This window comes from Nipponia nippon, unplaced genomic scaffold (genome assembly GCF_047370975.1).
Source record: "Nipponia nippon isolate SJK-2023a ecotype South Korea unplaced genomic scaffold, ASM4737097v1 scaffold_24, whole genome shotgun sequence".
In the NCBI taxonomy this organism is placed as follows: domain Eukaryota; kingdom Metazoa; phylum Chordata; class Aves; order Pelecaniformes; family Threskiornithidae; genus Nipponia; species Nipponia nippon.
The window spans coordinates 5152323-5177018 of NW_028262341.1; the positions used below are offsets into that span (position 1 = coordinate 5152323).

Genomic DNA, 24696 nt, shown 5'->3' on the forward strand with positions numbered 1-24696 from the left:
CAGGAATAGGTTCTTGCATATGTTCTTGAGTAAAACCATTAAATAACCAAAATGAGACATGTTTGATGGTATCGCAAGTAATGGGAAAAAAAAGCAATTGTCTTTAAGGAGAAAAAAAAAATGCTCGTATGCCATCTGGCAATACATATTAAAATCATAGAATCATAGAATCATAGAACCGTTAAGGTTGGAAAAGACCCTTAAGATCATAGAGTCCAACCTGTTAGCCTAACTGCCTGCTCCACCTCTAAACCATGTCCCTAAGCACCACATCCACATGTTTTTTGAATACTTCCAGGGACTGTGATTGCACCACTTCCCTGGGCAGTCTGTTCCAACGCCTAACCACTCTCTCCATGAAAAAATTTTTCCTAATATCTAATCTAAATCTCCCCTGGCACAACTTGAGCCCATTTCCTCTTGTCCTATTGCTTGTTACTAGGGAGAAGAGACCAACCCCCACCTCGCCACAGCCTCCTTTCACAGGTGGTTGTAGAGAGCAGTAAGGTCACCCCTCAGCCTCCTCTTCTCCAGGCTAAACAACCCCAGCTCCCTCAGCTGCTCCTCATAAGACTTGTGCTCTAGACCCTTCACCAGCTTCGTTGCCCTCCTCTGGACACGCTCCAGCACCTCCATGTCCTTCTTGCAGTGAGGGGCCCAAAACTGAACACAGTACTCGAGGTGCGGCCTCACCAGTGCCGAGTACAGGGGCACTATCACCTCCCTGGTCCTGCTGGCCACACTATTCCTGATACAGGCCAGGATGCCATTGGCCCTCTTGGCCACCTGAGCACACTGCTGGCTCATGTTCAGGCGGCTGTGAACCAACACCCCCAGGGCCTTTTCCGACAGACAGCTCTTCAGCCACTCCTCCCCCAGCCTGTAGCGTTGCATGGGGTTGTTGTGACCAAAGTGCAGGACCCCCGGCACTTAGCCTTGCTGAATCTCGTACAGTTGGCCTCGGTGAAGTTGTTGTTAGGAAAGGAGAGCAGCTAAAACAGGTGATAACGTGTTTTGTAGATACCAGTGTTAGCACTTACACTGAAAGCATCTAAAATTACAAAACAGCGGAAAAAGAAGGATGTAAAGTGGTAGTGATCTCAGTCAAGGTAATTAGTATTATTAGTTTAATTAAATTTGAGAAAATAATAAGAGGGTAAATAAAGAAGGAGAAAAACAATGAGGATATAGTGGAAACTGGGAATACTGTGAAAAGTTTTTATGGCAATTCAGGGGAGCTGTGCTGAGTACTTAGTATTTCTGGGCCATATTTGTCTATGGTGGGCAGTTATACTACAGTTTCACTGAACTGACTTGCATCGGTGTAATATGTAACTACCTCCAGTTTTCATTTCCGGTGTTTCTGAATTGTGAATAGCACTTGAATTACGAGAGTGGATTTTTTTCTGCATGTCCCCTAGCCGTAACAAACAAAACCAAGAATTAAAAGTGATTTTGAACAATCCGTAAAGCCAGACCTTTGCTCATTAGCTGGGCTTTATTGCCATCTGGTGGCCGCTTGTGTATATTTCAGAAAGAGCAATTGCGAATTGTTCACATTTTGTGTGCTGGTATTCATATAATTTCAAAAAGAAAGCATAAAATCAGCAGCTGTGTAAACAATGTTGAGTGTATTTAGGAAATGTTCGGATATTATAAATAGTAATCTATATTATATTATGTATAATACTCTATACTAATGCAGAGGATGTAAATACTATGAGATAAGGATGCACGTGACCGAATGCAGCCTAAATTCCTGTTTACTTCAGTAGTAATAAAAATATAATGTGTCATGCAGCATCGTGTATTTGCAGTTCTCTAGAACTGTAACATAAAGGCCCAAAGAAAATTTCAGATACTGTAAAATGAAAGAAGATAGTTGAGATCCTGAGGTGCTCTTTGAATTAGTTCTTTTTTCTATGAGGATATATATGGCACAGTATTCCTCAAACCCAGCTTATATTTCTACTTCAGCATCTTTGGTTGCTATCCTGTCTGCTACACTCAGGTGATAAGAATAGATTCTATTTTTTAATCTCATTGGTGTATTTGTGTGTGTTGTTTTGCCATTTAATTTCATACATGGTTGTACTCTTATCAGAAATGAAAGTTTCAGTGTAAATAAAGGGCTCACCTTGAGATTTCAGTTTCATTCTGCATGGGCAGAAATAAGTGTCACTCTTGTGTAAAGTTTGTGACTTTTTTTTGTTATGGCTTGTTAAAAGCAGTTACTAACAGCTTCTCTGTAGTCCACCTTGTTTATTCCATATGTTGGTAAGAGAAAATCCTTAAGGAAAATGTTTAGATCAGCATCTTGATCAGGTTTTGTGTAAGTATATTTTAGACAGGGAGAAGAAAAAATGTTTATTTCTATGCAAACCCAGAAAAAAGATGCATCCATTTCTATGGACACAAACTTTTGAATGGAGATTTAATGTGATCCACAATCTAGCGACAGGAGAAGCATCCTGGCAGGAGGAAGATCTTTTTGAAGGTGACAAATATGAATGTAGGTTTGAGGTATAATTTGTATGGTTTTTAGTTCCCCATGCCTGTTCCATGACATGTGTCTGTGTTTGGAGTGTATGAACTAAATAGAGACTTCAACATAAAGCTTGTCTGGTGTGTGGGGTTGGTGAATACAAAGGCTTTCCCTTGCATCAGCTGGTAGCCACTGCAACCATCTGCAGTAAAGCACAGCAGCATGAGAGGCTTTGGCCAGAAGAAGCAGCACTGTTGGTGCCATTGGCGGTGCATCTCAAGTGCGGGGGCGGACATGTGCTACCTGAAATGAATCAAAGCAACCAAAGAAAGCCTTAACTACCCCCAAGAGTAATTTCCTCTTCATTTATATTGCTGATGTCATGTCCACCATCCTTGCTCTGCTCCTGCTTTGGCTTGTGATACTATTTTTGTTGGGCTGTTCTCTCCCATTGCTGACGATGAGATTATTGTCTGCCAGGTTTTCCTTCATGCAAACTGTCACCTTTATTTCTGCTGCTGTCCACACTGTTTGGTACTTTAAGCCTCATTTGCTACAGTCTTTTTTTGTCCTCTAGTCTGTCATCCATGTTTCTTTAGTCTATACTGGAAAAAAGTAATCCGCTACGTCTGCCACTGTTATTAAATCAAATCCTTTAAAAAGATATATCTTGGTATTCTCTAATCATTCATTACCAGAACAATGAAACATCTTGAAACAGGCCTCTTCCTGCTAATTTTTTTTTAAGCATATTCCTTCCTGTCACACAGCACTACCAGAAAATGTGCTCTCCCCATCTCTACCACTAATTTCCTACGATGCCATCTCATTCTAGTCATAAAGAGGGTGTCAAAGAGAGTGTCTGTGTTTCTATGAGTGTTGTGAGCATCACTGTTTTAAAGCCTAGCCTTCTGCCCCTGTACATTTTACAGAAAGGTCAGTATCTTGTAACTTCAAGGAGCAACATCTTCAAGGCATCCAGCTCAGCTGAGCAGGTGAAACTAGTGGCAGTTAGATGTGGGACCATTGCCAGGATTGCCTCTGCCAGACTGATTTCATACAACTCTGCCTTCCTCACCGTGGCAGCTGGTGAGGTTCATTTGCACCTCAGGACTTATCTGTGCAGGGCGTTGTGGGCCTTGTTCACCCTTATGCAGAACCTCCTTATATTGCCTGATGGAACACTTTTGGGCTCCTATTATTTTTACTTTTAGAGAAAGCTGCAGGGCTGCTGATGGTTATGGTCCTTTCACATTTATACTAAAAATGGTCCCTTTTTCTATTGAAAATACAGAAACGTGCAAAATGCCCTTGCACTTCAGCTCTTACCTGGAATGTGTCCTGGCCGAAACCAGGAGCAGTACTGAGTACCTCCTATGTCAGATTTGAGAATTAAGCTCTACATTTCTGTTTCCAGATCCTGCCCCAAGGGAGGAGGGAGTAATTGTCATGAGTCATTAGGGGAGGGAATAAAAGGGAGTAGTATGAGGTAAAAAATTGTCAGAGTAGATAGGAGAAAGTAAACTTTATATAACACATTATATAAATCTTGGAGCTGATGCCTGAAGGTTAAAGATTAGGTTAAAGATAATTAGTCCATCACTTGGTATTGCAGTATATGTAATGCATAAAGCATTAACGTGTTAATTTACATCTTGGTCCCTAATAAGAGGGTAGTAGATGTATACCTCATGGCTCGATTTTGTAGGTCTATAGTAGTGCCTTTTTCCAGCACATCAGGGGCTAAACCAGTACCCTTTTTCATCCTGCTTAGCATTGGGCTGGAGAGTAAGAATTCCATGCTGCTGTAATCTTTGATAGCCAGAGGTCATGCTGCTGCTCAGCAGAGGAACTGGCTCAGCCACCGCCAGCCAGCTGGTAGAGCATTTGTAGGAGCATTAATGCCAGCAGACACACTTTCTACAAAATATATAAGACCTTGCTTGACATTTGTAAGCTAGCTTCTTATAAGTTGCAGTTGGGGGAAGAAATATGTTGATTTGCTTATATTGCTCAATGTCCATTTCTATTCCTGGTGACTATGGGAGTGTTACCTAAGCAAGGATGGCAGAAGCTTTGAATTTTAAAGAGGCTGCAAAACAGCAGTGTGGTGAGATGCAGTGGCCCTGCTTGACCCTGACGACCAGAAGAAACTTCCCGATTCCATCGTTCATTCAGGGATTAGAAAACATGGGTGTGGACCAAAAACTCAAACAGGAATTGTATTAAAACTGGCTGCCTGAGAAAGCATTGCTGTCCTTGCAGGAATGGGTGGTAGCCTGAAGCTAGACAGGAAGGAGGAGTTTGAGTATTAGTTTATGTAAAACCTTTAATTTATGGTACGTACAGCCTAAGATTGAAGGGAAAAAATTCCTTGGCTAACAGGAGGTGCTATGAAAGAGTTTTCTAGTGCCACTCCTGTTCAAGGAACAGTTTTATTGAGAAACTGTTTTTACTGTAGGTGACTATCTACTGCAGGATATCAGTAAAGAGATCATAACAGGATTAAAACAGCTTATATAATAATTTAATTAATAACAATTGAGTTCTGTTCTTAAGAAATGATTAAACTACTTATAGACTGAAATTCTACTGAGAACAAAGAGGCTTCTAGTGCTTGGCTTTCCAAAATATGCTGTGATATAATGGAAATCTTCTGATTTACCAAGAAGCATGAAATAGAAACCTTAATCGCAGGTCTTCTCCTAATGATCTTGTAAACTAAGTAGAAGTAAATTTCTGTGTAGTCACCATATTCTGTGAAATTCCCTCCCCTCCTGCTTTTCTCCCAAAGCACGTTTTGTCCAGTTTGCCTGCAGAAATACATACTGGGCAAAAGGTAGCCTTGTGCTTCCTGTGCTACTTGGATTTATTCTGTTTGTTACATTAGATGCTCCAGTAGCTTTGTCACATTGATATTCACTTAGTTCTCTAGAGGCATTTGATACAGACACGATTTAGAGAATGAAGTTAAACTTCTAAATTCTGTTGTTAGTAAAAATAGGTGATTGCCTTTGAGGACACCTCAAAGCACCTCAGGTAGATTTCTCAATAATGAAAAATACATAAATACAAAACAGGAGCCCACAATGTACACTATTAAAAAACAAAATTGTATCAGTTTTTCTAGCCTTCTAGATATGTGAAATGGGCAAGTAATTAGCTCACCAGGAAACCTGGCAGATTTTTCCTGGTCAACAATACCCTTGTCGTGGTAGGAACAGCAAAAGCCTTGGGTAAAATACCAAGCTTTCTTTTTGGTGCTTCTTATACCTTTTCTTTATGAGCTCTAAATGCTGACTGTCAGTGGTGGGACCCATGGCTATAAGGAAACGTGTTTGTAAAGCACACCATGTCCCTTGCATGGAAGACACAACAGACATGCAAAAACAAATACTTGTGGTGGGACCTATAATTCAAGTGAAATATGTGTTTGTAACATGCATTGTGTCCTTTGATTAGAAGTCACAATATAAAGGTGAAAGCATATGCCTATTTTTTTGAGCAAACAGTTCTAGATTGCATCAAAGTCCAAAACAGACAACAACTTGTAGTTGCTGTTTTAGCTTGATGCTGGCAGGGTTCTGTCTAAACAGTTTGTGCCTGTACTCTGTACCATTAAGAATCAGTAACTACAAAAGCCCAAAATATTTTTTGTCCTCTCCAAGGACTTGGTTATCTGCATGGTCTTTCTGTAACCATTTCAGGAACTGATTTCTCTTCCACTGTGCAAATGGTATCTCCTTGACCATCTCTTATCGACTCATCTGGCCAGTTCTCTTTCCTTCTGCTGAATCTTCAGCCAAATATTTGAATGTGCATTACTTGCATCCTTTTGATTGTGTACTCATTCCTATTGTGATGGTTTGGGATAATTGTCCAGTTTTCCTTAAATGGTCCTAAAGTATCACACCAGTAAAAATGCCTACAAAAGCAAATGAGATTCTGCCTTGCTCAGTCAAGGTTGTCCCTCACTTCATTATAAGGATGATTTTTTATGATATAATGTAAATGGACCCAAATAAGTTCTATTTTTTGACAGCTTTATGTATTGGAGTAGGTCTTTACTAAAAATTGAAACTGTATTTTTATCACAGTTAAGGAAGTGGGTACTCTGCTTATTTAAAGATAGTATCAGCCTGCTCTGAAATAGATGGTATAGATTTTTAAATGCTCTACCCCAAAAAGCTGATGCCTCAGTAGCAGCTTAACTTGTACTAGTGTGAAGAAAACAGATGTTTATATACCAAATACATACCAAATGTATTTAGGTACCCACACTTACAGGCATGTATGTTTAATGTATGCAAAGCGTTCATGCCCCTATATTTTGCGTTTAGAGACAGCAGCAGCTGGGTAGCCAGTACCACAAAGGTATATGTGAATCCTTCTGAAAATGTGGCCCAGGGACAATGTGTATTAATAGCGCTGCTATTTACATACCAACAATGGTAAGCTCAGAGCATGAATCACTCAGTTAGGACTGAAATCTTTCCTCTTCCTTCCTACATACGCTGTGAGTCTCATTTGTTTCATTAGCTGCTTTTGGTATGTTACAGGGGTTATTGTATATTTAGTTACCTTTTCTGTTTCATGATTTCTATGCATTTATGGTTCCAGATACCATGCCTGCTGTAGTTACTTTGGTTTACACATGCTTTCAATCTGTGCTGTTATTGAGCCTAATCTGAAGGTAATCCCTGAAGCTGTGCTCTTGCAAGGCAGAGGAGTAGGCTGATGATTCCTTTTCCAAGCAAATGCTTTCTGAACAAGTTCCCCTGTCAATTTTGATTTGCTACAACTGTTTATGGCACGCCTGTGTTGCAAAGATAACTGTTATTTTGAAGTTCAAGTACCTACACTGGAATCTCTCCGTAATTTACTAACTAGATATTGACTTAAATATCAAGATATACTGAGTACAGACAATTTTTATCACTATTTAGATTCAATAAAATCCAATGTTTGTAATAGAAGTTGCCATCTGTGAGCCAGATGAAAGATGAAGATAAGGAGTGTATTTCAAGAAGGTCCTTGGTTAGGGTTTTAACTGATATCCTCTGTGGTAGAAATATTCCTGCTTTTTATTTTGCATGGAAAACCCAACAAAACAAGCTTTTTAAAGGCAGACAAGAGGCAGACCACAGAGACAGTACTAAGTTAGACACTGTTGTAGAAGAGGAAGCAAAGAGGAATTACAACATCAGATTGCTGCTTGGCCTAATTAAGGTTTTGGATGTCACCTGCATAGACAGGGTGGTTTTGCATCTCAAAAAATTTAAAAATACTGCCTTTGAATTATTGAAACACATGAGTTGGAAGTGTGGCGGGGTAGGTTTTAGGTGGAAAGAACTAAAATCTTCTTCTCCAGCAGCAAGACCTTGCTGAGCAGGTCCTTGCATGAGAACTGCAGCTGGCTGCTGAGTTTATATGTGGTCAGAAGGCAGGGAGGAAAGGTGCAAGAAATACCTCAACGAGAAGCTGAATCTTCAGTACAATCTGTAGCAATAGTATTAAAGATGCAGATCGGCAGTGATGGAAGTGTGTATGTGTGTGTGTGTGTGTGTGTGTGTTTATGCTATAGAAGAAGGCAGGAAAACAGATCCCATTTTATTGCTAACCACAGTTCTCCTTTTTTCAGGTTATGCTTCCTTCATGTTAATTAGACCAAAAGCTCATCAGGGGAAGAGACTGCTATTCATCGTGTACGTGTATGGCTTAGGGCTGTGAGACTCAGTCTAGATGTGGGAATGGAAGAAGGATACGTGTTTTGGTGTGTGTGTTATTTTTATTTTACAGCTAACAAAGTTCAATAATTCATTCACCTGCCAGCCTGATTTTCCCTTCAGTGAACACTGACATGATTTTTCTTCCCTGTTTTCATTCTTTTGGATGTCGTGTTTTCTGTCTAGATTGTCCCCTGGGACACATTTCTGTCTCTATGTATCTTTCCCACTATAGTGTTGTTTTCTGCTTTTCCCATTCACTTTTCTCCTCTGTTTATTCCTGAGGTGGGATCTCCTGTGTGGCTTTTCTCCTGTGCCATCACTGTATTTGTGTATTTTATTTACCTTTACTTTTTGTCTTCATCTTTTCCTTTTTCTCCTGTCTCAACCCTATAGTCTGTCTCTCTGCCCATTATACATCTGCTGCCACTCTTCATCTTCCCATATGTTGCTTCTGGACTAAATCCAAAAAAGTTACTGCAGTGCCCCCGCAGCAAGAACTGCAATGCTTAACTTCTGCGTGCCTGCTACAGGACAGCAAGACGGACTCTTCGTTAAGGCCTGGAGAGTAGATCAACTTCCTGGGAAGGATCCAGAACTTCTACAGTTTTGAGCCGCCTGCAGCAAGTTACTACAGAAGGACCAAAATAGGAAGGGGTAGGATTTCAGACACAGCATACATACTAAAATGTATGTTTTGGAAGCACAGCAGAGCTCAGTCTTTGCTTTTACTCAGCATAAGTGGTTTTTCAACCTATATCATGACCTTTTTACAGCACACACCACTTGGCTTGGCAGTCCCCTCCTCATCCTAAGGTGCTGAAACTTGCAGCTCTCCCCTTGGCAGGAATAAGGCTCCATTTACCAGTTACTATGAGATGGAAGTGCTTTTTGCTTCTTTTTTTTCACCTGTGTATGAAATAATTCAAGATGGTTTGGGCCAGAGAACTTAGTACAAATCAATCATGTAAGGAAGGAGGTCTGATTCCCACTCCAGGAACTGCTGAGGTAGTATATGGATAAAAGGATCAGTGGTTGGGATTGGGAAGGAGAATGGTTTCTGACATGAGCAGGCAAGAGAGACCGTGTGGCACCCTGCATTTACATACATTACTTTTTCCCTTCCTCCAGCCACCGCTCCTTGCGTCAGAATAGCAGAAATTTCAAAATATAACCCTCAATTTACACATTATGCTTGTGCACAGGCTGTGGTACTTATAGAGTCACTCTTGCACCGATATCTGCGTCCAAACATGGTGCATCGAGTTTGCATGAGAGCGCTCTGTTTGGGTTTTTTTTCCCCCTTTTTCCTCAGCAAGAAACAACTGTAATCAGCTGTTCTCAGTCCCTTCATCCATTTGATTACAGAATCAGGTGTGTCATTCTTCACCAACAACAAAGTGTGTGATGGGCATTGGTATTCAGGAACCATCTGTGCCACCAGTGAAGGTTCAGCAGAGGGCATCCAAATTACTATGAGTTGGAGTCTTGGTTTCTTTTATGTAGAACAGGGTAGGTCATATTGATACCAGACACACACACATACCGTTCCCCACAGGACCAGACAAAGAGCCAAAGATTTAAATTATTTACAAAATCAGCAATTCTTTATTCTCGTCTTAAAGATTCGAGGGGATGTGGGAATGCACTAGCCAACTGTGTGACAGTCATGCCTCCTATGTCTCCAAGATAGGTCCTGTTCAAACCCTCAAAGCAAACTCCCATCCCTTATGCTGAAGGTCAGGGTTGACAAACATGCCAACACAGTTGCTCTTGAAGAGGTCTGCTACAAGGCAGTTAATTTCTATTAAGCTTTATAAAAATTTGGTACTCGTAACAAAGTGTTTCATCAGTCTTATGAGTTGAAAGTAACATTTTAGATGTGTGGCATTGTGCTGTTTTTGGCTGGGGTAGAGTTAATTTTCTTTATAGTAGCTAGTATAAGGCTGTTTTGAATTTGTGCTGGAAACAGTGTTGATAATACAGGGGTGTTTTCGTTACTGCTGAGCAGTGCTTACAGAGAGTCAAGGCCTTTTCTGCTTCTCACACCACCCCACCAGTGAGCAGGCTGGTGGTGCACAAGGAGGTGGGAAGGGACACAGCTGAGACAGCTGACCCCCACTGACCAAAGGGATATTCCATACCGTATGATGTCATGCTCAGCATGTAAAGCTGGGGGAAGAAGAAGGAAGGGGGGGACATTCTGCGTGACGGCGTCCTCAGTAACCATTATGCATGATGAAGCCCTGCTTTCCTGGGATGGCTGAACACTTGCCTGCTGATGGGAAGTAGTTGAATGAATTCCTTGCTTAGCTTTGCTTGCGTGTGTGGCTTTTGCTTTACCTATTAAACTGCCTTTATCTCAACCCACGAGTTCTCTCATTTTTACTCTTCCAGTTCTCTCCCCCAACCCACCAGGGCGGGAGTGAGTGAGCAGCTGTGTGGTGCTTAGTTGCAGGCTGGGGCTAAACCACAACAGGCATTTAAAGACTTGGTGTTAGCAGAATTTCAGTATAGCGCTATATCCTCCCAAGAATTATTCTCATTAAAAACATTTTTAATCTTACAGTACTGTGCTATAAATGATTTTGAAATATTTATGATTTTAAAATGAGCAATTCCCTGTCTGTTGACTGCAGAGTTACACTGCTGTGTTTCTAGTTGGAGTTTAAAAACCAAACAATTACTGATTATCCAACTTCTACCACTAACTCTTTGAAGTATGAGGGTGTGTAGAATTTTTTCTTAACATTGTGAGTTAAAATGCAGCCTCTTTGACAGGAATTGAAAATACACCCAGTGTATTACAAAATGTACTTTCAGTGGAATATTAGTCCATGACCAAAATTTCTAAGGGTAGAGTAGTATATATGTAAGATTAATCATCCCCTTAAGTGGCTTGGGTTGCAATGTGGTATCCCCCGGAGAGTCTGGATCAATCAGCTTTAATTGTCACTTGTCAATTAGTCAGTTAGCCTTGCAGAGAAACTTAAATCTCTGCTCTTATACACTTTTTCCTCTAACATTAGCATCAGTGTCCAACAGTCCTTATGGTCCTTATGAAATGGCATTTCAATTGTAACCTCATTTACTGCTAGTATATGATACGAGAAATGAAAGTAGAACCAAAAGATGGTAGCTAAACATTGCAGAGAAAGTAAAAACTCCAAAGAAGCCCAAATTCTGTAAGCATATTGCATATAATTTTATTAACTCTGAACAAGAAAATTGTGTTTTAACCAAGTGGTGTTAACGAAGAAGATTGGGAGCAAAAGGTATTTCATTTTTTGAAAAGTCCTAAGTAGATGATCTGTGTTTTCTTAGCAGTATACATTTAAGTAAGGGAAACTAGGCCAGTTAATAGACCTAGCTTAAGATGCCAGAGGAATTTTGAAATGATAGAACTGCCCTCAACACCATTCTTTTGAGTTCTGGTATTGATCTCACTCAAGAGGGAAAGACTTTTAAGGCATTTATAGCATATGTAAAGCTCCTAAACCAATTTGTAAGGCTCATGGATCCTTTTTTTTAAACAAGGTGGTAATTATAATCACGGATCCAAGAAAAAAAAAAGAAAGAATATTAAGAAAAGAATACTAAAAGTTCCTAACTAAAATTTGTGGGAGGAGGGGAAAGGCTTGAGAAAAGTGTGAACAAATTGCTAGACTTTCAGAAGAATAAAATATTCATAAGAATAAAAATAGACTAGATTTGGAAAGGAAATAAGACAGTACCATGCTGGACTGCAAATGTCAAACCCATACAAATACACTAGACAAAGCAAAAGCTGAGACTTCAGAGGAGTCTGGAGAATGTAGACAAAATGTGTTTTCAAGAAGCAGCATCAAGAACTGAACCCAGAGCAAGGAGCCGTGTATTTGTGCAAAGCTGCGAGATCCACAGAAAACAGGAGCATTTAGCAACAGTGTGTAGACAGATATTTTACATGCCTAAAAAGAAACTATTGATCCCTGAAGAAATACATATCCAGTGAAAAAGACAGTAACTACAGTTCAGATGAAGGAACATTCTTTGTGGGAATTGTCCAAAGATCAGCTAGGAGTGTTAACCTGAATGTGAATATCACCCTTATTATTTATAGGTTGGGTATTGATGTAGAACTTAATTTCATAACTGAAAATTCAGTAAAAGGTTGTTAAAGAAAAGATGTGTTGAATGCAAATAAACAAAGATAAAATCACACAATAAGAAAATTGCTTATACCGTAAATGCATCAAAACTGTATATAAAAAATTTACAAGTCTTGAAAAGATAATTTTGCACTGTTTCATGAAACAGAGTACTTGAATACAAAGAAGCTGGACACTAGATTTTCCTGGGAGTCAGTAACTCTTACTGCAGAGTTTGTGAAGCTGGTTGTATCTCAAAGAGAAAGAAAGTGTAGCCATGGGAAAGGAGAAGCAAATTTTGCAGCAGGAAGAAAAATCTATTTTAATATTATGAAGAGTTTTTATCTTATTTTCTTGATTGCATGGCAAAGAAAAGGTAAAACAATGAGTAACACTTGATTTATATGCAATGTATGTAGATATTTTAACACTAAGCCTGAAATTCTTGTAGCATTATATATGTTGGGATCATTGAATATTGGTTCTGGAATATAATTAATGAAATTAAAAAATAAATCATTAGAGAATTAAGGTGTTAAATATGTTTTCATAGGTATCAAACTGATATTAGCTAGTCTTGCATATCACCCGCAATATTAACAGATAATAAGCTACAGCTTTTGGTTTATTGTGATTTTAAGTATTTTGCAAAAAGGTATTTATTTCAAGCATGTTACTTAGAGTTCAGGATATCCACTGCCGAATTGTGCTGTGGAAAATGGTGATATAGATACTTGCAAAGGTCTGACATAACCAGATTTCAGTTTCATCTTGACGAATAATGGGGCAGAACCATTCAAAAGGACCTGTAATCAACTCCATTTTGCATAAGTGAAAAGCTTTGAACGTAACTACTTGACAAATTTTTAAAAATAAGGGTGTTTTAGAGTATTTTGCCATTAAGGATTTAAGGCTCTTGTTCTCACAGGACAAGACCTAGAGCCTTTGCAACTGTGAGTTGTAGAAGGGTGTACAAAGGAGGAGAAAAAAGTTAGGGTGTCTCATAAAGTAGCTGCTTCTTCCTTAAAAGGAATAGCAAAACAAAAAATGACCTGTAAGTGAAGTAGCTGATATTTACAGCTTCTTCTAGAAAAAAAGGGAGAAAAGTGTTGGATACTGGACCTGTTGAGTTCTCAAGATAAAACCAGTCAAGGAAGAGTCATTAATTGATACAGCATTAATTGCAAGTAGTAAGGTGGAGTAGGGAAAAATCCTAAAAAAAATATAATTTTGTCCCACAAGGCAAGGGAGACAAGCTCCAAAGGCTTCATGAGAGTTCCTGAAATATTCATACCTTATATTTCTTTTCCTCTGAGGAAGGATGACCTATTCTTTAGGAGGATTTGGCTTAAATGTGACATTCTTCGTCACATCCTTTCTCTGAGCAATAGTTATTTGAATTGGTGTTTGGGGCCTGACTGGTAGATCCACAGATGCCTTTCCCCTCCTCTGTCCTCACATGTTTGGTAAATAAAATTTTGTTTTTAATAAAGACACCTTTTTTTTTTCTTTCTTTCTTTCTATAAACTCCAGTTTGGAATTTGAAATAACTATCAACTATCAGCAGTAGTTATCAGCATAGACAAGAGAATTAAAGAATATGAATTCACTGGAAGATACGCACCTACCTACTTTATCCATTGGTACAACGTACCTATGGATAAAGCCATAAGTAGGCCTAGATGATACCTTTCTTTAGAACTATGTGATGTGACTGCAGTCTTAGGGGAAAAAGGAAACAGGGAGAAAAAATGTGAAAAAATGTGTAAACTATGCAGACAATCTTTTTCAGAGGAAGTATTACAAAGAAGTCATTGTCACGTGAAAGTAAAAATTGCTGAAAAAGAAATTATGAGTAATCAACAAGAGAAAAAATGTTGAGATTGTTTTCAAGATTTGAAAGAAAAATGCAAGTTACAGGATAGAGAGATCAGAAATCTTTTCCCTGTGATAGGAGCTATAGCATAAAAAGGTTTCATGCCAATAGCAGTAAGAATGAATGAAAGGGATGATAATTCAGCACTACTCAGAGGTTTATAATCTCATACTGTTCCCATTAGATAGAACAAGTCCAACAGGATTGGAAACAATGAGGAAGAAGTTGAGGTCCATGAAACTGGGTGCTTCGTCATGGTTTTTGTAATCAGAAGAAAGACTAAGCAGGAATAAAATTTGTTTTCATTTGTGATTTTTTTAAAAAATCAGTTCAATATTTCAGAGGGACATTAAAGATACAACACTATTTCACAAGAAGTGGAATGTGAAGTGATTTTATGTGCATACATTTTTGCCCAAATACATAGCAGAAAAAATGTATTGTGACTACAAGAGAGAATCAGAATCCAATGCAATACCAAGAATAACTTTTATTTCAGTTAAAGAAATATATCACAGCTGAATTTCATTATTTTAAAAGAAAATACCTTTTTAAATGAAGGGAAAAAATTGTAAAAAAGAGTTGAAATTGTGAAAAATGTATTTTTAAAAATGCTTTAGGATTTTTTTGCAGAAATAATCGAGTTTTTCACATATTGAAGACCCGTTTATTTCTTATAGGCATGCATATATGTGTATCAGTTGCCATTTGTATAGGGAAAAATGTGTTTGCTAATATCTAGGATAGAAAATTTTAAAGAAAATTGTGGAATGGGAGAACTTCTGGCCTATTGGTTGAATCAAAAGACTTAGATTAAAAATCTGCTCAAGTTTCCAGTTTAAGAGGCAAAAAGAGTTAGGGAAATTTATGAAACTTGAAAATGTATTTTTGACATTTCATAATTAATCTGGTGGGGAAGAGGATTAACTTCTCATCTCATATGCTGCTGCAGTGAAAGTTAGAAATGGTCTACCAAATCTTTCCTCCTCTACTACTTCTATTAAAATTACTCAAAATTACACAAAAATGATTCTAAAATCCTGTCTCGGATGCTATTCAGTGTTACATAGCCTGGGAATGACATTGAGAAGAGCTTTTTGTCATGGGCAGCTGTGAAACTGAAGGATTACTGTCTGCTCCTCCAGATGAGGCTTCTCGTGAGTTGAGAGGGTGGAGACTCCTCTGTTATTGCCAGGACAGTGTGTTATGGAAGGAAATTTTTCCTCTCACAACCTGAATTTTGTGTCCATTCCAAAATATGAGGAAATACTAATGACATGGTCTGTTGAAATCAGATGGGAAGCGAAGTTTATGGAACACAGGAAAGGATCTTGCATTTTAGATAAAACTACTTAGCAATGGAAAAATATGTGAAATAGAACTGACTGGAGGTATAACAAAGTGCTAACTCATGAAATAAACAGAAATAATAAAGAAGATCCAACCTGGAAGGGACCACTGGCAGCTATTGAGTCCAACCTCCTTTTCTACTTCAACAGTAGATCAGGTTGCCCAGGGCTTTGTCCGGTTCTGAATATGTCCAGGGATGAGGACACTGCAGCCACTCTGGGCAACCTGTTGCAGTGCTTAAGCATTCACAAGGGGAAGAGGTTTTTTTCTTATGTACAACTTGAATTCCTTCTGCTGTAACTTGTGGCTGTTGCCTCTTGTCCCTTTTCTGTGCTCTTCTGAGAAGGATCCATCTTCTCTGTAACTCCACTTTTGGTTGTGGAAGACTGCAGTTAGATGCCCTTCAAGCCTTCTCTTCTTCAAGCTAAACAATTTCAGTTCCCTTAGCCTTTACTCATGGCCATTGTGCTCCAGCCCCCTATCTTAGTGGCCCTCCCTCCTCCAGACTTTCTTCAGTATATGGGTCTCTGTCTTGTACTTGGAGGTGCAAAAGATGATGCAACAGTTCAGATGCAGCCTGATCAACCCATCCCTCCACTTTGCTAATACAGCCCAGCACATGGTCTCGTTTGCCACAACATCAGATGTATGGCTTGGTTCAGCTTGTTCACCTGATCCCAGGTTCTTTTCAAATCACTTTTCTTCATGTCTAGCAGTTCAAATTTTCCATTGCTTTAAAAGTGTAGAATGAAGCTCTTTGACCTTGTTAAAGTGAAGTTCTTCAATCAAAAGCACTGTTGTTTCCAGCATTGGCTATTTAAAATCAGTTCACAGGACATTTCTTTTTACATGACTTGTCATAAAAGTGATGTAAAATCAAAGAAGACTCAGACATGTAGTGATAAAGTATAGAAGCAAGGTTTTGTGAGACACTCAGGGTCTTCTGTATGAACATTGCAGGTGTTAAAGGTAGCTTTGCTAGTGGTTTGTACTTCTGACAATATGGATCAGGTAAAAGGTGCTTCTTTCTTAACACAAAGTCTGTGTTAAGTAACTTCTGCAAGTATCTACGTTCTCAGTGCAGACAAACAGCATCTGAGAAAATACTGATTGGTTCACTGGTTGCAAAGGGAATAAAAGTGTACAGAGTTGTGCAAGAGGTAACTCTTATTGGACTTAAGAAAGGATTTGGGGCCACAACCAGAAGGAGAGCTTGTAAGATGGGAATTAATAGCATTATAGCCTTTGATCTACACCTACAAAGGACATTACCTGGACCATCCTGCAAATGACCCAGTGTAAGTTTCACAGAATCACAAACTCACAGAATATCTCAAGTTGGAAGGGACCCATAAGGATCAGTGAGTTCAACTCCCTGCTTCTTGCAGGACTACCCAAAACTAAACCATATGACTAAGAGCATCATACAGATGCTCCCTGAAGATTTAATGGTATTGCTGAAAGGATAGGTGGTGGCACCTGTCGAAATAGTGTTCCTTTAGCTGGCTTTGGGCAGCAGAGCTCTGAAAATTTCTCACTAGTTATTTCCATGATACTCTTCAGTCCTGTGACTGATCAAGGGCTTGTTTTCTTGCAACACGGGGACAGAACAGATTTGGACTTGTCATGGGTAGAAGCTTCCATTTAGAGTACAGTGTGGATTTAGCCTTAAACTACTTGCATCTTCAAGCAGAAAATTTGGCAAATGTAGGCTGTTACATAATGGGTACGTTTATTCTAAATAAGTAATATCCTGCTTTCTGAAGGCTGGATTGTGTTGCCTCCACCGTGGAAGCATGTGACTGTGCTTTGGATTCATCTCACCTAACTTCAGTTAACCAACTACAGATCAGGTGGTTAACAGCCAAGCTATTGACTCACCTTTATAATTAATGGAGAAAGACATATTTTCATTCGATCTTAAGACCAGGAGCTGCAGTGCATCACTTCATTCTGATACCTGTGTCTCACCACTGGCGATGTTGGGTGCCTGTGACGGCTAACTTGGGCTGCATAATTAATGTTTGGGTGACTGAAGCTGGATGCACTGAGTCCCACTCTGAACTAATGTCTGCCCTCCAAAACAGCAACACTGAAGTTCCTTGTCAACAAGTGGGTTGGAGGAGGAAGAGAGGTTGGTTCCCCACATGAGAAAGGTGTTAAAAGGCTAAGATGCAATGGCCTCAAGAGGTCCAAGCACAAGCATGTTCACCAGAGCAGAAACTCTGTTTTCTGACCAGCTGCATTTAGCAGCTCATTAAAAAGGACAAAATTCAGCTTCTTGCTCATTTGTAACAACCACGTAGTAAGTGTGACTGGGTGGGCTCCCGCTCCACCTGTATTTCAGCTCTTTGCAAGAGTAAACTTGCTCAAAAATAGGTTATGTAGCTGTATTAGTTTGCAGTACTGCAGCTTCCCGGATACAGAACAGTCTACATACACGTCACTCCCAGTGCCTCACTCCTCACATTTTCCCTATAATTTTTTTTCGTATGGTAGTTGGAAGTAACTAGCACATTGTCTGAGGGCGTTTCTGTTGCTGTTCCTGGATATCTCACATCTCAAGTCCTTGAAGCATCATTTAAAACATACACCAACTGCTTCTGGGTAAGCTCTTGGGTTTAAAAGTAAATTACAGTAAATCACAAATAATTGGTATTCAGCACTCAAATAGCAATTTCACACTATGGCTTATCCCTGTGACACTTCTCCCTAAGGGTCTTGAGTACCTCAGAATATTTATCCCATCAAGTTAATGCAAACTATTTAAAATTACTCCATTTGTAGCTATTATTAAGTGTTGTGACATGCTATGATGTTTCTCTGCTATTTTTTTCTTTTAATATTTCCCATGGGAACTAAACAGTCAGAAGTCCCTTCGAGCTTAAGAAAGGGTGGATTTTAGTGAACTGCCCAGAGAATGTTTGTGCTCAAGTGGAGTTAATAGGTTTCAACAGCAACCCCACAATGGCCTGAAACAATGAGGTGTTTGAGTCTAAATGGATTTTACAGTATTGTACATGAATGTGATTTTAAAATTCATATAAAAAATTTCCCATATCATGTTCGTGCATATTTCATGCATATTTTAGTATTGCATTTTTTGCTTCAGTATGCTATTTCTGACAGAGCTGAAGACTTGCTGGAGCCATAGATATTGTTGATTACTACTGACATAGTAATAAAAAAATGGAGTAATGAAGATACATACAGTTCCTGACTTTAGTGTGTGGCCTTCATAAATGCTATGATGGTAAATGAGAGCATGTGTTGGCAGGCATTGTAACTCCTTTTTGTTTGTTTGTTTGGTTGGTTTTTTAAAGAGTTTGTTTCATAGAGAGATGAAACAGATATCAGCACACTTTTTTTTTTTTCCAGGAAGATAAATGTAAGTAAGGATTTACATTTATCCATATCCACCAGCATACCTGTCTACTGCCAACCACACCCCATTCCCAAACCTGAGCCTTATCTCATCTTGACAGTACTTTTTGTATAAAATCACCATTTTTTCAGATTTGTTTGGAACACAAAGTCTAAATGCTATCAGTCTGCTGAGATTTCCAGAGGGTGTTACTTCTTTCATGCCTTTTGTTTTTCTGGGACATTGCATAGCACAAGGTTGCATGTAGAGAACATCTAAACAGCTTGCAAACAAACTGTTACTAGTATAATTTCTTTGTCACTTGCTTCCATTTTCTGATCAATTTATACTACCTATGAATTCACTTATCTGCAAACTTAGTTTATGTACTCTGTTTTTTTTCTTTTACCTGCGTTAGACAATGATAAATGGCTCCTTCATTCAGCATAGCTCTCTAACCCTGTACATTTTACACCTCTTCGTTTTTCTATAAGTTATGGTAAATGGCTTTTAACAAAGTTAATGGTGACACAGTGTGTCAGCTTTGGCTGTGGGATTATTTTGCATGGGCTAAGCGTCACTATTAAAGTGGATGATTTATAAAAAAGAAGTCATTGTCCTGTTATTTCTCTTCCCCATATTTTGTCCCCGTCTAAGTCTTCATCACTCTTGGTAAACAAAGGATGGTTCGCTGCGGTGAAGGCTCTCCAGGAATGGCTGTGCTTTCTGACAGCTCTGAAGATGAAAGGTCCCCACCGGCATTTACTGTAGCTGTGCTTGATCGAATTCTGCAACTGTTTTCCTTTGCCGCTCGGTGGGATGGTGGCTGTGTACCTCGTGTCTCCAGCCTGCATCACCAGGGAGCTCTGGCGTCTTTCCAGCATCTTCAGCACTTGTATAATGTTCCGCGGCAGGAGTTCGTCTTTTATCTACAGCAAAGGCACTTTCTTCTTGCTACCCTACAAGATTATCTCCTACCACTGGTGACAGACCTCGAATCTCTTTTCCTCAGATTAAAGTCTGTAAAGGGATTTGTTTTGAAACGTTGCTGCCTGTTTTGTTGCAATAGCTCTCACGCTCTTTAGAAGCAAGAGAAATGGGTTGAGAAGCAGGTTGCAAAATGTCTGGCGGTAAAGACGGTGGCCATCCCTCCTGGATGGGAATACATATTTTCATATTTAGTTGATATTTTGATTCCTGAAACTCTCTCTAATGCTGTAGACAAACCATGTTTACAAAAAATGTAAGCTGTCTCCACTGACCTAGGAGTATCTTGGGGTTTCATGGTTTACAGGTGCTTTTTCACAGCCACATGTAGGTAGCGTGTCAGTGGACAGGACTGGACATTGATACTTGACCTTGCCTTTAAGAGGTTAATTCCAGATATTGCCATGCAACATACTGTAGCCCGGTCAGCATGCATATAGTGCGTGTGTTTACTTCCATAGAAAATACGAAACTTAAAAACCAACAACTAATTTGTTAAATCCTGTAGTACTTGTTTAGAAGAGAAGTGATGTTTTCCATATTGTGACCTATGAGAGAAGGTTTTCTTCTCTGAGTTGACCCTAAATAGTGGTAGAATTTGGCTGGTTATTTTGTGTTGTTTTTTACATTTTATTTCTCAAGTTTACAGCCAGTTTTTTAGATATCTAAATTTGCCTTCGCATTCGTGTTAATTCTTCAAGGACTGAAAAAGAAAGGTATTTTATATTTTAAGGAGGTTTTTACTCTTAGGTAAGCTTTGATTTATGCCCTTGAAATAGGGAATAATATAGAAGAATAAAAGTGTAACTGTGTGCAGAAAATGAAAAAAACCTTGACAACTGTCAACCTCATGTAAAGAGATGGATTGGATAGCCATAACATAAAAGATAAAATCTGGTTTTAAAATCTATTATCCATTTGGACTGCTTTTCCCCCAAAGAGTGTTATTCTTTCAAGTTTCGAAAAGAGCCATTGATAATAATTTCAGTAAGAGAATTTTGCACTGCTGCTAAGTAGATGAGTAAGTACAAAGAAAAAAACACTATCTTTTTACTTGCCTCTATGTTTTTTTCCAGTTTTGATTACAGTGGGACTATTCATATGGTTAGGAACGTAACTGAATCAGACCCCCCATTTATTTGTTAATGTTTGCAAATCAAACAAAAGTATTTCATATATAACTTCTGCTACTTCTATGGAAAATAGTACTTTAACCTTTATGTTTATGTCTAGTTAAAGTAAGTGTGAGCTTCCATTAGCTCAGACAAGCTAGCAGATGTTGATGTTCTTTGAAACTCAGGTTGCATCGTGACAAGTTGCTTCATATTCCACTGAAGCTTCCTTTCAGTGAACTGGCTGAAAGCCTGAAGAACAGGCTTCATTTTGACATACGCAACTGGGAGCATGATTACATGTCTCTTTTATCCAGCGATAAAGTGGATCTTATTTTTACTGTTGCAAAAAATGACTTCCAGCTGAGACAAGCTTTGCACAACTCCTGAGTCAGTCTGGTGGGAGCCTGCATGTGAGACCACATGGAAAACTTGCTGCTCAAGCACCACAAAGCTCCTGGCTTGAACCTGCATGACACAGAGTATAACCAGGCATAGATGGAGAGTCAGTCCTATGCATTGTGCAAGTTCAGCCACCAGTAGAGAACTCTATTCCCGCATTCAACTAGTGGCTGAGAGAAGTTGCGACACTGAGCTCACTGATCAGAATTATGCAGGTTTATTTTGCAATAATAGCACCTTTTTTTAAAAATCCCTTAGAGACCTATAAGTGTTCATTATCTCTTCTTGACTCATAATTCATAAAAGGCTTTCAGAAGATCAGACCTACAAGGAAGCTTTTAGTTCCTTCTTGAGTTTGATTTTATTATAGTTTGAGATCAATGATGTGGTCTTGCTCTGAACTCCTGCAGTAAATAAACCTGAAAAAACCCCTCACTATAATTAAGTTTTCCCTTACCCATAACATTGACTGCAGGATTAGGGCTCAATCTAGCAAGTTATTGAGTACTTACACAAGTTGCTGAGCACTCTGAGCTCCCACAGATGTCAGCTGGATTTGAATACTGATGGCTGAATTAAGTGCCACAAGACTATTAAAAGTAGGGTTTATAAATCACTCTTTTCCCTTATTACTGATAGTGGTTATTACCACTTATCATACTGAGTATTTCTTTCTTTAACCTAAAATTGTCACTGAATGCACAGATAGATTTAGATCTGGCATTATGTTAATAAAGAGCACCTATCCTATGAAAAGACCTGTACACCATCCATACAACTCCTTTTAGATGGAAGAACAAAGGAATTAATAACATGTTCCTTAATTTTGGAATAAAACCCCGCTTTCTCAAAATTGATGGAGAAAATACTTTTGTAACTTGTCATGGGCATCATGAGGAAAGTTTGTTTTTTGTCTTTGTTTTTTAGTGTCAGCTAGGAAGGAAATAAGCATTACTGGTAAAAAATGTTAAGTATACTTGCAAACAGATTATACATATGTTTATATGGACATATTATTTCATTTTAAGAAGAAAAAGCAGCACATCCATAATATTGTAGTGATATTAATATGTTCTTTTTTTGAAAAAAAGTTTTAATTTTAAATTTTCAATTGGTTGAGCTAAGGCATGCTAATTATATTCATAAGAAAAATATAAATTTTGAACCTGAATCCTAAAGCTACTATATGTAAACACCTAATGTGCTGTTTGACATGTTTACTTTTAAGTGGTGACTGCAGCTAGAATATTTTGAGGATTGTTTAATTGTTCATCCCAGAGAGGAGAGACAGGAAAGGAGCAAAAGGAGGAAATATTTGACAGTCTGTTCATTGTAATTTATTTTACTGAAGCTTAAAACGTGAGACTTTTGGACTATTTTATTAGCTGCAGTGATAAACAATTTCTGGCAGAGGTGAATTAGCAGAAACTAGAGGGGCTAAACAACAAGAGACAAAAGAAATTGTCTCAGACTTTGATATTACGGAATTTCAGCGCGACACTCCCAAGAGCACGGGAAAGCACCCCCTCCCATCACCCCCTCCCCACCCATCACTGGTTGACAGTGCTTTCATACATCTTATTCATGAATTATGAGCTGAAATATATTGGGCTGTGACTCTTTAGCAGATGCAAATTAGCTGAGTGTCATGGAGGTTCATTGCGCTAGGATCATTCTTAGGATCTGGCCTTTTGTCTGCTTGCTTGCTTTGTAGCTAGACTTCAGTGAATAATGCAAAAACCCCCACAAACAAACACCAAAATAAAACAACACCCCACAAAAAGCCACCCTCCCAAATCCCACACAAATATTTATGTGCATTTTAAAACACATTCTGCTCCTCTTTTGTATTTTCTTTCAGTAGATGCTGTGAGACTTGCTGGCAAGAGACTGAGAAAAGCAAGTATCAGTCACATGCATGAATAGTTGTGGGAACTACATCTTGAGCTCACCCTTGCACGTACTCATCTGGAAAGTGCTTGCTTATGCAGTGAAAAGCAGAAGCTACTGCATTACCAGCTGGAGCTCAACAGCAAACCTTGATCAATATTATACATGATAAATTCACAGAACAAGTGATTAAAAAGAGTAAATATGAATAATGAGCATAGCTGAAGACATTTTGTTGAACCTGCAACTGTTTTCTTTTTTTATTATGAAGAGTTATATGAATTGATTAAATTCTTTCCTCTAATTTTTACAATAATTGGTAAAATATACTTCTCACTAGAACTGATGCAACGTCCATAAAAGATACAGCTCGTCCATAAAAGATACAGGCATGCAAATATATTGACTGATTTCAGTGAACACAGGGTTTTGTCTATAATTAGTTTTCGAGAGACAAGATGACTGGTTATATAAAATGCAATGAAAAATTAAAATGTTGAAAACCACTACTGTTTTATAAATATTAGTCTTACTAACACATGGACTGGAATGATCTATTTTATGCAGTCAGTTTTCAAATAAGACAAGAGAAGTGATATTGCAAACAGCATACAGGCCTCAGTAGCAGGAGACAACACTCACTTGTGCTTACAAATCCTCTGACTTACACAGTAGGTGTAAAAATTAACTGTACCGGTTGGAAATTTCTCAGTTGACTATGCAGTTTGCAAATAATAATCCATTATAACCCTTTTGAATTGCAGCTTAAAATGTAACCTTTAACTTTTTAGTACCTCAGGACCCTAGGTCACTAATTAAAATAAAAAGACTTGTTCTATGAGTTTAAAGAAGACTTTGTCAAATCCACCTAACTCAATTTATCAGATGACTTTTGAGCATACAGCGTTTTCTGAAAGCTAATTGAACAACATCTGTGGACACAGACTTGGCAAAAAGACTGTTGCTGCCTTCTGTGCAACAATTTTAGGGTTGACAGGGTACTTGTAACACTTCAAGGTTACCCCTATATTAATTGTTTCTTCAACACGTTCCTCTAACATACAGTAAGTTAATATTCTCACTGACAGTGCACATATTGATTTATAAATACACTTTTCAGCAGAGCTAACGATCTTATTAGCTTTTGCACAAGATAATCAGCACTGCAGCAAGTAATTCATGAATTTTATGAGATTGTTGGGTTTCTGACTGTCATGGGAACTGCAGACTGCATGCACTTGGTAATGCATGCATCACCACATGATGACTAATGAGGCAAGGTAAAGAAATAGAAAATTTTTTCATTCCCTCAACATGTAGCTGGTGTGTGATGCCAGATGTAAAGTCATTGATGTACTTGCCAAGTTCCCAGGA

The 24696-nt window shown here is 38.6% G+C and overlaps 1 long non-coding RNA gene across 1 annotated transcript in view; it reads left to right on the forward strand.

Moving 5' to 3' along the window:
- The window catches only part of LOC148055310 (uncharacterized), a 51959-nt gene that overhangs the window by 12160 nt on the left and 15103 nt on the right, over positions 1 to 24696 (forward strand). The gene's annotated exons all lie outside the window — the stretch shown is intronic.